We start from the raw sequence: 13,643 nt of genomic DNA, 5'->3' as shown, positions 1-13,643 counted from the left end.
TTTTGAATACTTTAAATTTTGGAATAGTCAGATAAAAGTTGTTTCAAAACTTTTATTATCTGTCACTTCTTAAATTTTTTAATTACAAACACCTATGGGGTGTGGAGTGTTCTAAAATGCATTACTCTATAACAGGCCCTTCTCTGTGCCAGTGAACACATAACATCAGTAGGTCTAATAGTCCTATTTATCTCAAGTCTTCACCACAGCTTCCCGCATACCAGCCAGGCAATATAGAGAGAGTGTAAATTGCTTTGGGATCCTTTGGGATGAAAGGTGCTGGATAAATGCAAGTTACTATTTGTATTTACTTCAGAAATGCTGATTGCTGGGCCACGTTCTTATTTGTACAATGGGATTTGTGGATTTTAAAAGTAGAGTGATGGTATGTTTTTTGAGTTGGGGAAAGATATGTGCTAAGACTTTGATTTATGTTTTTCTATTCTACTTTTTGAAGGTAGGTAGGAGGGCTAGAAGTAGAGTAAGTACATTTAGTGAATGTGCTCACACAGTGTAATTTATCTTTGATACGGAAAAAACAGGTTTATAAACTCAGTTAAGCAGCCTCCACTGGCTCAGTTCTTTTTCATATACCTTGCTGCTGATTTACCATTACTGAATCATGTGCATTAATTGAGGTTGATGCATCAAGAAGCTATCTGGATATAGGCTTAGGGCTAGATTATGGTGGTTCCTAAAACAGCAACCAGTTGTACTGGACCTACAGACTAGGTCAAGTTTCAAAATTCATTGGTCATGAGCCTCTGGGGAAGTCATGAAAGGCATTGGGAATGGGAGGTCACAACACACAGAAAGTTTTATTAAAACTCTAAAGCCTGTCACATTACTGGATTTTAAAAGGAGCAGCCAGATCACTGCTGCACCCAAGAAGGGGGACGGTATTTGCCCCAAAGTGTATACAAAGGGGGCCATGTGACATGTCACATGAAAGCTTCTGTTCTACTGGTTCTGTATATGCTATTCATGTGCTATGCATGTTCTTGTATGATATCCGTATGTGGAGTTATAAACATGTATTCTGTAGGGATTCTGGAAAATTCTCTGTCTGAGGCAGAGCAATGGGCAAGGAATGCTCAGCCAATGACTATGCAAATTAGCAAGGAGACAATGAAGCTGTAGGTGCCAATACAAACCTCGGGAATGTGACTGATACCTGCAAACCAGCAAGGGCTGCCAGCATGGGACACAGGGATAGTCATTGGACCATGTGACCTTCTCTGGCCAGGAGGATGCCAGGAGAGGTATATAAGTGCCATGTGGCACCCTCCATCTTGTCTTCAGCTCAGCTCTTGATCCCAGAGGCAGCCTTGCAGGGAACCACAAGCTGGAAAGAACTGTGGACCCGTCCTGACATAGGATGTACACCAAAGACTTTTAAGCCAGCAGTTATAACATCTCTGCGATGAGCCTGTATCGAGACTTGGTGATTTGATGCATGTAATGTATTATCCTTTAACAACCTTACTCTCAAGCTTTTCTTTCTTTTAGTAATAAACCTTTAGATTGTAGATTCTAAAGGATTGGCTCAGTGTGGTCTTGTGGGTAAGATCCAGACTGTAAATTGATCGGGACCTGTGGCTGGTTTCTTGGGACCGGAAGAACCCGTTCGGGGTAGGTGAGATTGGGTTCTATAACCCCTCACCTGTGTGCTAGCCCCGGGGCTGACTGGGGCACAGGGAGAGCTGGGATGTCACAGGGGTTTTGCTCGTGAGGTTTCTGGCTGGCCAGACTGGCAGCTAAAGTCCTCGGTGCGACTGGTTTGTGGCCTATTTGGGAAGGGCCTCCAGTCAGGGGCAATAAGGAGCCCCAAGTTTGAGCAATTCGCCCTGAGCAGATGCCCTTAGCTGTGCCCAGACCTGGCCTGATCCGTCACACAGCCAAGGAAATAATCCCCACTGTAACTTTAGGGCAGCCAAAATCTTCAACGTTTGTAAGGTCATATGTCTCAGGTGGTAGCCACGTTATTCTGAGAGTCCTGGGTTTAAAAGACATACTGTCACCTGTTCCATGTTAGTCCTGGGTGAGTGTATCTGAGGTGTGATATGTAGCTGCTGGCAAGTGTTTGCTTCAGGTTGGGGGGGGGGGGTTGTTTATAGGCGAGGATGTATATTGGCCAAACTGGACAGTCTCTATGACAAAGGATAAATGGACACAAATCAGACATCAGAAATGGTAATGCACATACATCTGTACAGGAATATTTTAACCCCCCTGGGCATTCTGTAATGGATTTAAATTCTTCTACAAAGGAATTTCACCACCCAATTAGAGGCTGCTAACCTGGAGTTCATTTGCATATTTGACACTGTCTCTCTAGGCTTGAATAAAGATATTAACTGGATAACACACTACAAAGGCAATTTCTCATGACATTTGCATTTCACATCAATAACTATGAATGGGACACACATAGCCTGCTTAATTAACAAAGGTCCTACATTTGACGGGTAACTGCTTTTGCTGTTATATATATTTTAGAATCTGTCTTTCCACTACAATCATCTGATGAAGTGGGTTTTACCTACAAAAGCTCCTGATCCTATACCTTTGTTAGTCTCTAAAGTGCCACATGTCTACTCATTGTTTTGTAAGGTCACATGTACTATTTTGAATCGTAATTATGGGATATAGGTTTATCACTTATGCATTTTGTCCTGTTGCGTTTATAGTAAATGGAAGGGGCTGTGAATATTTTTTACTCTAAATTAGGATTTGCCAACCTGAAAAGAGTGAGAAACACTTATCTAGGAAAGGAACACAGGCCTTTCTGGGGGCAGAGCCAACCCTTGGCAGCCTCAGGGTCTTTCCCAGTAATGACTGAAAGCAGCATCAGCGACAGGGATGAAGGTCCAATTAGAACCCTCTTCCCTGAATCTTCACAGGTGTGGACAGTCAGTGACATGAGCAGGCTGCTTTTCACAAGTGTGAGTTTAAATACTTTTTCTGTTTCTCATTCTCTGTCTACCCCCAAACAGTTCTGACTTTCTCATTGTCCCTTTATCTTTGGCCTCATTCTCTCTGTACTCTATGCTCTTCTCCTCTCTGCTTCCTTCTTCACACTCTTTCCTTTTCTGAAGTAAGGGATAAAATGTCCAAAGTATTCAGTGTAGTCTTGTGCCTGGTAGATCCCCAGCTGCTGGAGTGGTCTTTTAGCAGTAACATAAGGTAGACCAGCCTTCAGGCTGCTCTAACTCACCACAGAATTGGGGATCTACAAACATTTATTAATGCCAGTTCTGTCCTCCTCCTGACATCTGCTAGCTTGGAGGATCTGAGCCAGAACCCCTTCAAGTAAATAGCTCACTGGATATCTCTAGTCCTCTTAATTAAAGTTGATGTTTTTTGCCAATATAAAAATAAACTAATAAACAAACTTTATGTGGGGGTAGGCAGGACAAAAGATGAGTTATTTATCTTCTGCTTTTTTAATGTGGCAATATTTTAAAGGCTTCTTTGATATTCTGATTGTATTTTATGAGCCTTTTACAAATGAGGAAATTAGCATTTTAGATGAAAAAAAGAAAAGAAAAAGAAGGGGAGATGGATTGGAAAGGTTATGTTTTCATTGTTGATGATGGCAACTTCTTATGATTCTCTTCCTAGACAATGTTGTGAGGTATCTCCTTATTTTGGGACTGCCTTTTCTTTAATGTCTGTGGAAAAACATGCCACACGATAGGTACTTTTAATAATTAGATTAAAACAAATACGAAGTATGAAGGATAAAGCTAAAGAAAGGCTCCTAAGAAAAGAGGCCTAAGTGTTTCCCCAAAGGACCAAGAGAAAAAGCTGCCCATGTAAGCCAATTATAAATTTAATTCAGAAAAAGTCTGGATGAATATGATACTAAAAACTGACCAGCTTGCAGAGTTGCATTCTCCTGAGCACCAAAAAGTAGAGCAGCCCTTCTTGTTCAGTAGTATTGGTAAGGGGTTGACCTTGACATTCCTTATAGATTGAGTATTAGTCTAGAAATGTTCTTTTGTTTGACCTTTAATGGCAAAAGCCACAGAATAGGTGGTCACATGCCCTTCTCCCCTATTTATTTTGGAACTGTACTTGTAATAAGCCATTCATCTGAAGAAGTGGGTTGTACCCACGAAAGCTCATGATACCATCTACATGTTTAGTCTTTAAAGTGTTTCTAGACTCCTTGTTTTTTAAAAAAAGCAACAAGGAGTCCTGTGGCACCTTATAGACTAACTGAAGTGTAGGAGCATAAACTTTCGTGGGCAAAGACGAAGTGGGTCTTTGCCCACGAAAGTTTATGCTCCTACACTTCAGTTAGTCTATAAGGTGCCACAGGACTCCTCGTCGCTTTTGCAGATTCAGACTAACACGGCTACCCCTCTGATACTTGTTTAAGTTTTTCCAGTTACAAACTAACTCAACTACCGCTCCAGAGCTTCTAAACCCAGAACTCTCATGGCTCAGGAGAAGAGGATCCATAATGGATGGATACAACTTTTTTCCACTCCTTTGAGTCAGTTGGTCATATTTTTATTCAAGCTGGAAGGTTTCTTTGTGCCTTCCTTGCCTGCTCTGAGATGTAACATAAAATACCTCCTCTACCACCCTTCTACCAAAATCCTTAAACCCTTAGAATACATGGACCCTTTCTGATTTACTTCTGTAACAGGGAGGGAGATCCTGGTATAGCCCAGTAGGTCAGCCTATCTTTACTATATTCACTGTTTTGCAGTATATTCTGCTTTATTTTATGCAGCAGTAATGCAGGGAACCTACAGGGTTGTATCTCATCAATAAACTAGGGAAATACAACCTAGATGAGGTGACTATAAGGTAGGTGCACAACTGGCTGGATAACTGCTCTCAGAGAGCAGTTATTAACTGTTCAGTCATGCCCGAAGGCCATAACAAGTGGGTCTCAGTAAGGATCTGTTTTGGGACTGGTTCTGTTCAATATCTTCATCAACAATGGAAATATTGGCATAGAGAGTATGCTTAAGTTTGCAGATGATACCAAGGTAGGAGGGATTGCAACTGCTATGGAAGATAGGGTCAAAATTCAAAATGATCTGGACAAACTGGAGAAATGGTCTGAGGCAAATAGGGTGAAGTTTAATAAGGACAAATGCAAAGTACTCCACTTGGGAAAGAACAACCAGTTTCACATATACAGAATGGGAAGCAACTGTCTAGGAAGAAGTACTGCAGAAAAGGATCTAGAAGTCATACTGAGCCACAAGCTAAATATGAGTTAACAGTGTGATGCTGTTGCAAAAAAAGCAAACATTATTCTGGAGTCATTAACAGGAATGTTGTGAGCAAGACATGAGACGTCAATCTTCCATTCTACTCTGTGCTTATTAGGCCTTAGTTGAACTATTGTGTCCAGTTCTGGGCACCACATTTCAAGAAAGCTGTAGAATAATTGGAGGTAGTCCAGAGAAGAGCAACAAAAATGATTAAAAATGTAGAGAACATGAGCTATGAGGGAAGGCTGAAAGAACTGGGCTTGTTTAGTTTAGAAAATAGAAGAATGATAGCTGTTTTCAGGTATCTAAAAAGGTGTTACAAGAGAAGGAAAAAAATTGTTCTCCTTGGCTTCTGATGATACAAGAAGCAATGGGCTTAAGTTGTAGCAAGGGACGTTTATGTTGGACATTAGAGAATACTTCTTAACCGTCAGGGTGGTTAAACATTGGAATAAATTGCCTAGGGAAGTTGTGGAATCTCTATCACTGGAGATATTTAAGAGTAGGTTGTATAGACATCTATCAGTGATGATCTGGATGAAGCTTGGTCCTGCTGTGAGTGCAGAGGTTTGGACTTGATGACCTCTCGGGGTCCTTTCCAGTTCTAGTACTCTGAGATTCTATGATAAATCATTGGCTTTGGCAGTTAACATGACACTTGAGGCCTATAAACTTTGGCATAGATAAACTTACTTAAGCCTATAAGTTTTGGGGAACTGGAAGTTGAATGTAAGGCAGAGTTTTGTCTATAACAACATCAGCCAAATCACAGAACATGATCTGATAATCATCACTGTTTGAAGGTTTTGGATGGAATATCCAACTGCAAAGATGCCATGGCAATGAATTGATGTATATGATAATGGGGTGAAATCATAAATATATAGGTTGGACCTCCCTGGTCTAGCACCCTTGGGATCTGACCCATCTTGAAGAAGGGAATTTGCTGGACCAACAGAGGTCCCTTGCCACTGGACTCCCAGGATATTGGCTCCCTCCCGGCTAGCTCCGCTTCAGCCCCACTGCTCCTGGGTTCCAGCCCTGACGCTATAGGGCTTGGGTTCCAGCATGCTGCTATCAGCCAGGCGGGGCTCTCCAAAGATAGAGCTCCCCAGTCACCATGGCCTCGCTTTTGTCCCTCCCAGCTGGGTCTTTCTAGAGATGGGGCTCCCCTGCTACCCTGCTGCTGTCCTGTGTGGCTAGGGCTCCTTGGGATGGGGCTCGCTGGTCCTGATGGTGGGGATTCCCACTGTGGGACTCCTAACCGGCTTGCACTCTTAGGCTATGTCTAGAATGGCATGATTTTCTGGAAATGCTTTTACCGGAAAAGTTTTCCGTTACAAGCATTTTCGGAAAACAGTGTCTAGATTGGCACGGAAGCTTTTCTGCAAAAGCACTTTTTGTGGAAAAGCATCCGTGCCAATCTAGACACGCTTTTCAGCAAAAAAGCCCCCATCGCCATTTTCACGATTGGGGCTTTTTTGCGGAAAACAAATCCAAGCTGTCTACACTGGCCCTTTTGCCCGAATGGGAGCAGCATAGTATTTCCGCAAAAAGCACTGATTTCTTACAGTAGGAAGTCAGTGCTTTTGTGGAAATTCAAGCGGCCAGTGTAGACAGCTGGCAAGTTTTTCTGGAAAAGTGGCTGATTTTCTGGAAAAACTGGCCAATCTAGACACAGCCCTAGGGAATGGTGCTCTCTTGTCTAGCAATGCCCTTAGGCCTGCCAGACCATGAATGTTGCTGGACCACAAAGTTCTGGATTTCGGAGGTTCAGTCTGTACTAACCTATAGAAAAAGGGCATCTCAACATTGGTAAAGGGAGGAAAGAGAAGTAAGGAAGAGGAGACAAACCCATTTTGTTTATACATTAGACGTGGTAAAGTCAGTGTAACATAGTATAAAAGTGGCATCTCGGGGCAGCAGGAGTAGAGACTCAGAATGACATGCACTGATGAAGATGAAGCTGATGGTAATGAGGAAAATAAGGGCTAACATTTCAAGTTGTCCTGCAAGGGATGGTGTGAATATGGCTGTTCAGATGTACTTTCTGTATTATCTCTATCTGCCTTGCTGAGTAACTTTAGTAACTGTATTAATAAATCATTCTGTAAATATAAAGATGTTTCGGTAGTGTGAGTGTAGCACTTGTGCACATCAGGGTTGTCAATGAGATAGAAATTTTAATATGAATCTGACTGGTCTTGATCTCAGGACAAGAACCTGTCAACCCTTGAAGTGATAACTGGGAATTGTTATTCATAATCTTTATATCAAACTGGGATCCTTTACTGGGATACAGAGCACTTCTGTGGAGTCATCCTGATGTAAAATGCCTCAACCTTTCAAAGAGATTCAGAGTAACTTTTGCTTAGCTATGGTATCTAGTGGCTCTTTTAAACTCAAAGCAAGATGTATGAGGCCTTGGGCTGTGTGTCTGGGATTGAGGGAACCAAGGTTCAAGAGAAGTTCTGTAGGTTAGCACCTATGCTTGGAGAGAAGCTAGATAAGATAGGTATGTGTGGCTTTTCCTTTTGAGAATTCCGTTTGCTTGCAACTTTGCAAACTTTTCTGGCTGCTTCTGACTAGACAGGGTCTGTTCATATTAAATATTCAATCATCAAAAGGAAAAACGCTTTTTTTTGCATGTTAAAAACTAATGAGATAGTGGATCTGATTCAGACAAAATATTCGGTCTCCTCTGGTCTTTCACTCAAAACTTGAGTTCCAGCTTGGTCCCAAGATAAAGAACTGCAGGACTTGAGAAGATTTTAGATCTGGATCCAATCCAAAATTCCAGTGCTCATGTCCACCTCCAGCAGGAGAGAATGTCGCTGGAAGGTTAGAGTTAGACAAGGCTATAAAATTCTTGCCATATAAGCATTCTATTTGGTTCTTATTGTTCCCTATGGTAATCAATGTTTTCATGCTTAAAGGAGCATAAATTGGTACTGAAAGGTACTTTTGCTGCTTTTGGTGCATCTCCAATACTTAGCAACAGTTTTTGAGCACTGTGTAATGAGAGCTTAAACATCTATCCTATTAAATGAGGTGAGACAGCTTCTTTACCGGTGTTTCGTGAGCTCTAGTGTGTGAGGCAAGATTTGATTCTATGGCTTTTCTGGTAGTAGTCTTGTTGATAATAGGAATAGTTGTGTGTCTGGAGTTAATGCGCAGAATTAAACTAGCAATTCCAATGCTTCACCTCTGGCTTGTGCTCCATTTTTATAATGAAAGAATTACCAATAAAAATTAACATATAAGAAATTCCTGATGTAAGAAAAAGAGAGGAAGGGTTGTGTCTTGTTAAGTTCCTAGGCTTGGGTTCAGATATTCTGAGTTCAGTCCTGACCTTGCCACGGTCTTCCAATGTGGCCTTGGACAAGTAACTTGTTCACTGTGTGCTTAACATCCCCATTTGTAAAATGGGAGTTATGATGCTTAATTTTTTGTCATCCCTTGTTTGAATTAAGGATGTTGAGACAGGTTATTGAATCACGTAGTCAATACAATTTGATTTGAGTAGTCAATAAGGGAAGGTGCTTTGTCCCATTCATGGCAGTCCAGGAACGACCCCGCTGGAGTTCTGCAGTTTAAATGTAGTAGAAACTGGGTGCACAGGTAGCTCGGCTCCTACTACATTTAAACTGCAGAGTGGCAGAGGGGATAGGTCCTGGATTGGTGTGAGCCGGGACAGAGCCAGGACCACTGCAGTTGGTTTTTATTTGCATTTTAAATGTCATAAGAGCAGGGCAGCTCTTATGACATTTAAAATGAAGAGACACAGTGGTCCTGGACCAGTGTGAGACCTGATTGAGCTGATAGGCTGCTGTTCATTGTGGCCAGGGCTGACTGTGAACAGGGGCAAGTCTCTGCTTGTGGCCAGACCGGCTGATGCAAATAAGGTGTGCTTCCCACAGGACCATATCCTGTTTTCCCCCTCCCTTGCTGCCTCTGTATCAAGAGAGAGGGGGAAAGCGGATAGTCAAGTAATTGACTCGACTACCCGATCAGTTTAGACTTATTGGGTAGTCGACTACTTGCTTACATCCCTAGTCTGAATTGTCTGAGTAGATTTGTAAACTCTCTGGATTTGATACTCCCTCTCACTACATTTCTGCATAGCACCCAGCACTGCAGTGCCCTTATCTTAGTTGAACCTCTCAGAACCACTGTATTACAAATATCTAATCAGAATGAGACATTTTGATGTTTTCTGGTACCAATGTTTCTCATGTACTAAGATGGGAAGTAAGATGAATAAAGTTTGTGTGGCAATATATATTGTTTTTATTGCCTATTCCCTGTCATAGTATTTGCAATACTCTGCAGTGCTGTTGGAAAGCAATAAAAAAGGGCAAAAAAAATGGATGCTCCCTCATCTTCCCCTGTGAAGGCTAGTACACAAATGCGTATGCAGGAGGTTGGGATAGATGGTGCAGTCACTTTTCACGTCTGCCATGATCAAAATGCATTTGGCTGTTCTTAAGGGGCCGGGTGAGTGTGGTACTGCTCAAATAGCTCATAAAGTCATCCCCTATATGCCTGTGAAGGTTTTTGCAGGGGATGTTTATCTTTGACTCACTCCAATCTAACATCCTCCTTTTCCTCTTATATCCTGCTCTTCTCTTCAAAAGCACCTGGCTTCTCATCAGTGTCATCTTCACCCATCTGTTTTTCAATGTTATTTCTGCCAACAAACTCTACTATCCAGTCGTAGATGCTATTGATCTTATTTTCATGATAGACTACAAGTTCACAGTTGTAAGATGAAACCCATCAGAGCAGACTCTTATTCAAACATCAGGGATTTTCCTGCTTCCTGGCCATAAATTAAGAAGGGATTTAGTTTTCTTTTCGCAGAAGCTTAAAGAAGTTTCTGGCATGTATCAGACCACGACAGCATGACACTCCTTTTCTGAAAAGTTGTACCAAAAAGCCCATCCAACTATTTTCTATTAAAATAGATATAAAATAGAGAGTGATAACAGTAGAGAAGATATTTAGCAGTTTGTATGTGTGGATATTGGCTTATCTGTAAAATAGGAAGACACCTTGAAATGTTTGAATATGTTCCTCTATCCGTTCAAAACAGCAGATAGCTCTTTTTACAGTTTGCTTGGGCCTCATAAAGAAAACCATTTTAAGCAGAAAACTGGATTCTCCTCTTCTTTATACAAGAATCTCAGCTGTAACTGATTCATATTGAGATGTTTTTAACTTATGTAAATGCAAATGTACGGTTTTTTGGGGGGGAGTTTTAAGTAGGGTTTTTTTTTAATTGAACTTACCACATATGTATACTAAATTAAATGTATTGGGATGATACATTCTGAGATAATATACTGCTCTTCAAGGTATAAAAAGAGTTCACCACATTAATGACTAATTTATTTAAAATATAAAAGTAGTGACAGCTGCAGGTTAACAAAAGTAGACTGTAGTCCTATATACCTCCACACTTGCAGAACATTACGTGATTTTCGATTTGTGGGCTTCTTTCAAGATATTCCTTATCTGATTGATTTCTTTTCTCAATTCCCAATTCCTATTCCTAATCTTTTGCACAGTCTCCTGGTTTTTCTTAGTTTAGCTTTGCACAAAATCCTGCTCAAATCTCAGCTTCTTTTGAATAAAATAGTAATCTAGATGGCAAATTCAAGAATAATACGAGTGCTGTGTTTTTGCTAGTGCCATGGATAGCCATCCACAAAACTATTATGTACTTAAGTAGAGAGGCCAGGAATTGGATTTCAATCCAGTGAGAGTCAGAACTAACTCCAACGTTGTCAGTGCCAGGATAAGTGAATTTAAAATCAGGTCTTAAGCCTGTGGGAAGGCAATAAAGAAAACTTCAGCATGTGTCTATGTTAACAAAAGAAAGCAAACAGCTACAGGAAAACAGTCTGGTTCCATTGGGGGTACCTAACTTGTGATATTGGTTTGCTTTTGTTGTTCTCATAGCACATCAGTTACACAAATTAAATTAGAAAATTGGATTTCTAAAATACAGTAAGTTTTCAGAATGAACATAAGGATTAGAAAGAAAGCAAGGAGAAAAATGCCTGGCAAGGGAACTATATCAGGCGGTACTAGCAGTAGGGTACCGAAGGCCTTGAATAGTTATTAGGAGCCTCGGGGAATACTGTCTCTAATAGCAGAAGTGGATGACTGCAATCACTTATTATGTTCCAGAGATGGGGTGGTCATAAGTGTTTTTACTACAGACCTTACAATAATACAAAGTTCAGTTCATATTCTGAACTGTCATGGGAATTTCTGAATAGTTTTAAATATTTAAGAAAGGTTCATTGAGCATACTCCGTGGTATAGTTACCACCTGTTCTATTGAAAAGTGTAATAGAGGCATCTGTCCATATATTTAATATTCTCACATTTATTTTGGTAAACTCTGTTATTTAATTGAAACCGGAGGGCAAAAAGATGCTAGAAAACCTCCTCATGGGGCATCATGGATACTTGCATTAGCAGTCAACAGCCCAGGGGCAGTGTTAAGAACTACATTTTGTTAATCAGCTGGTCAGTGAAGAGGATTACATACTACAAAGGATTAATGATTGCATAAAAGAAACTAAAGGACAGGAATGAATGACATTACCAGAGAAGTAAGCAACAGACCACTGCTCGAGGGAATTTCAGTCAGCACTTTGTGGAACCCCATTCTATTGATCTAAATTGTTTCTGAGATATTTTATAATAATAAATGGTGCACTTAGAGTCATTTCTATCCCTGATCATGCTTGGTAGGTTTATTCTTATAATTAGGTTAGTTCTAATAAGACTGGGAGGTTAATCAGCAAAATGTGTGTTCTAGAGAATAGATCAATTAAAATTTGTAGAAGTCCATCTGTGAACAATGCTGACAAATTATTGATCTCTTAAATGTTTGGCAGCTTTTTAACCTTTTTTTCCTTTGGTTGTTTAAGGAAGCATTTTATGAAACTCTTTAAAGTCATATTTTGGTGGATAGCACAGAGGTCACCTTTTGCATATCGTAAAATGGGGCATAAAAACTTGTGTAGTTCCTACTGGAGCTTATAAAAATCAATATATATTTTAGTTCCACTAAAAATCTCATTAGTTCATTCTGTTGACTTAAAGTAGCCAACACCTGACAAAATAGTAAATAAGTTTCTGATTCAAGAGAAAAAAGTGTATCATTGACTCCCAAGAGGTTCTTCCATTTCCCACAGGTCCCAATATGTGATAATCTTGCAACCAATCAGTTGATTTTTTTTGCATAATGAACATAAATAGTATGAATCATGATATAGATAAGTGTCGAGAGATTGTGTTAACCTGAAAATGACTTTTTCACGTACTATTATCTTGTGCCCCCAGCATCAGTTTAGAAGCCTACAAGTCAAATGACTTCTTCAGATGAATGGAGCAAGGGGAAAGTGGGTTGTGCCCACAAAAGCTCATGATACTATCTGCATTTTTTGTTAGTCTGTACAGTGCTGTAGAAACCATTCATTGTTTAAGTTTTACCAGTTGCAGACTAACATGGCTGCTCCTCTGAGACGTTTAATACAAGTCAAATGTTTATTTAAAAATAAGATTTTCTGTGATTGTTTTGGAACCAAATCCATTATGTTTCAGTCCTCCCTGGATGTGGTTGGGGGTAGTGCAAGAGCAGTACTGAGCTATTCGTACACTTGCTGAGCAAGCTGAAGGGAGTGCATTGTGCAGGCTAATTGTTAATAAGGATACAGCTCCCAGCATACACTACATAGTCTTGAACACCTGGCTTAGGGAGATATTGTTTTCTCAGGAACTTTGGGCATATTTCTGTCAGTGGCTACCCCAACACACATGCTCTTTCTCCCAAAGTAGTAATCTAAACCTCTCTGGAGCAGTCATGACTCTTGGAAAAAGGGGTAAGCACCAGAAGAAAAATAATTTACTCCCTGTCTAAAGCTCCTGCTTTACTCAGAGACCAGTTTAAGCTGTCCATAGAGTAGTTAGGCCCTCCGTGCGTAGAGGATAGAAAAATTCATATATAGATTGTACCCAGGTTGTTCCATCTTTCAGGGAATCTCAGGCAGTTTCTTCCAGAGGAAAGTCTCAGGGCCAAAGCTGAATGCCCAAAGGGAGGTGACTTAGAGGTGTGAATGCCGGAATTGCTAAGCATCTGCGCTCTCATGAGCTCTACAGCTGGCCCATGATGCTACCCTCAACTGCCCATTTTCTCCTATGTTGCCTCTTATACATGGGAGGAGCACCCATAAGCATCCACAAAGCCACTTGGTGGTTCTTCAAATCCCTGCTTAAAACTCTTCTTTGCTGTGATTTTTGGCAGGGCAGAGGACTTGACAAGGATTAGACTATTGGAGTGCAGAGACAATTGGCTGAACAATGTTGTCGTATTGTTTTCTTAGA

At 40.7% G+C, this 13,643-nt stretch overlaps 1 long non-coding RNA gene across 1 annotated transcript in view; it reads left to right on the top strand.

Moving 5' to 3' along the window:
• The window catches only part of LOC142830287 (uncharacterized), a 404,243-nt gene that overhangs the window by 152,566 nt on the left and 238,034 nt on the right, over positions 1–13,643 (top strand). The gene's annotated exons all lie outside the window — the stretch shown is intronic.

This window comes from Pelodiscus sinensis, chromosome 7, assembly GCF_052426305.1.
Source record: "Pelodiscus sinensis isolate ZL-2025 chromosome 7, ASM5242630v1, whole genome shotgun sequence".
NCBI classification, from domain to species: Eukaryota; Metazoa; Chordata; order Testudines; family Trionychidae; genus Pelodiscus; species Pelodiscus sinensis.
The sequence above is the reverse complement of the archived record's forward strand: the minus strand, read 5'-3'. Positions and strand labels throughout refer to the sequence as shown.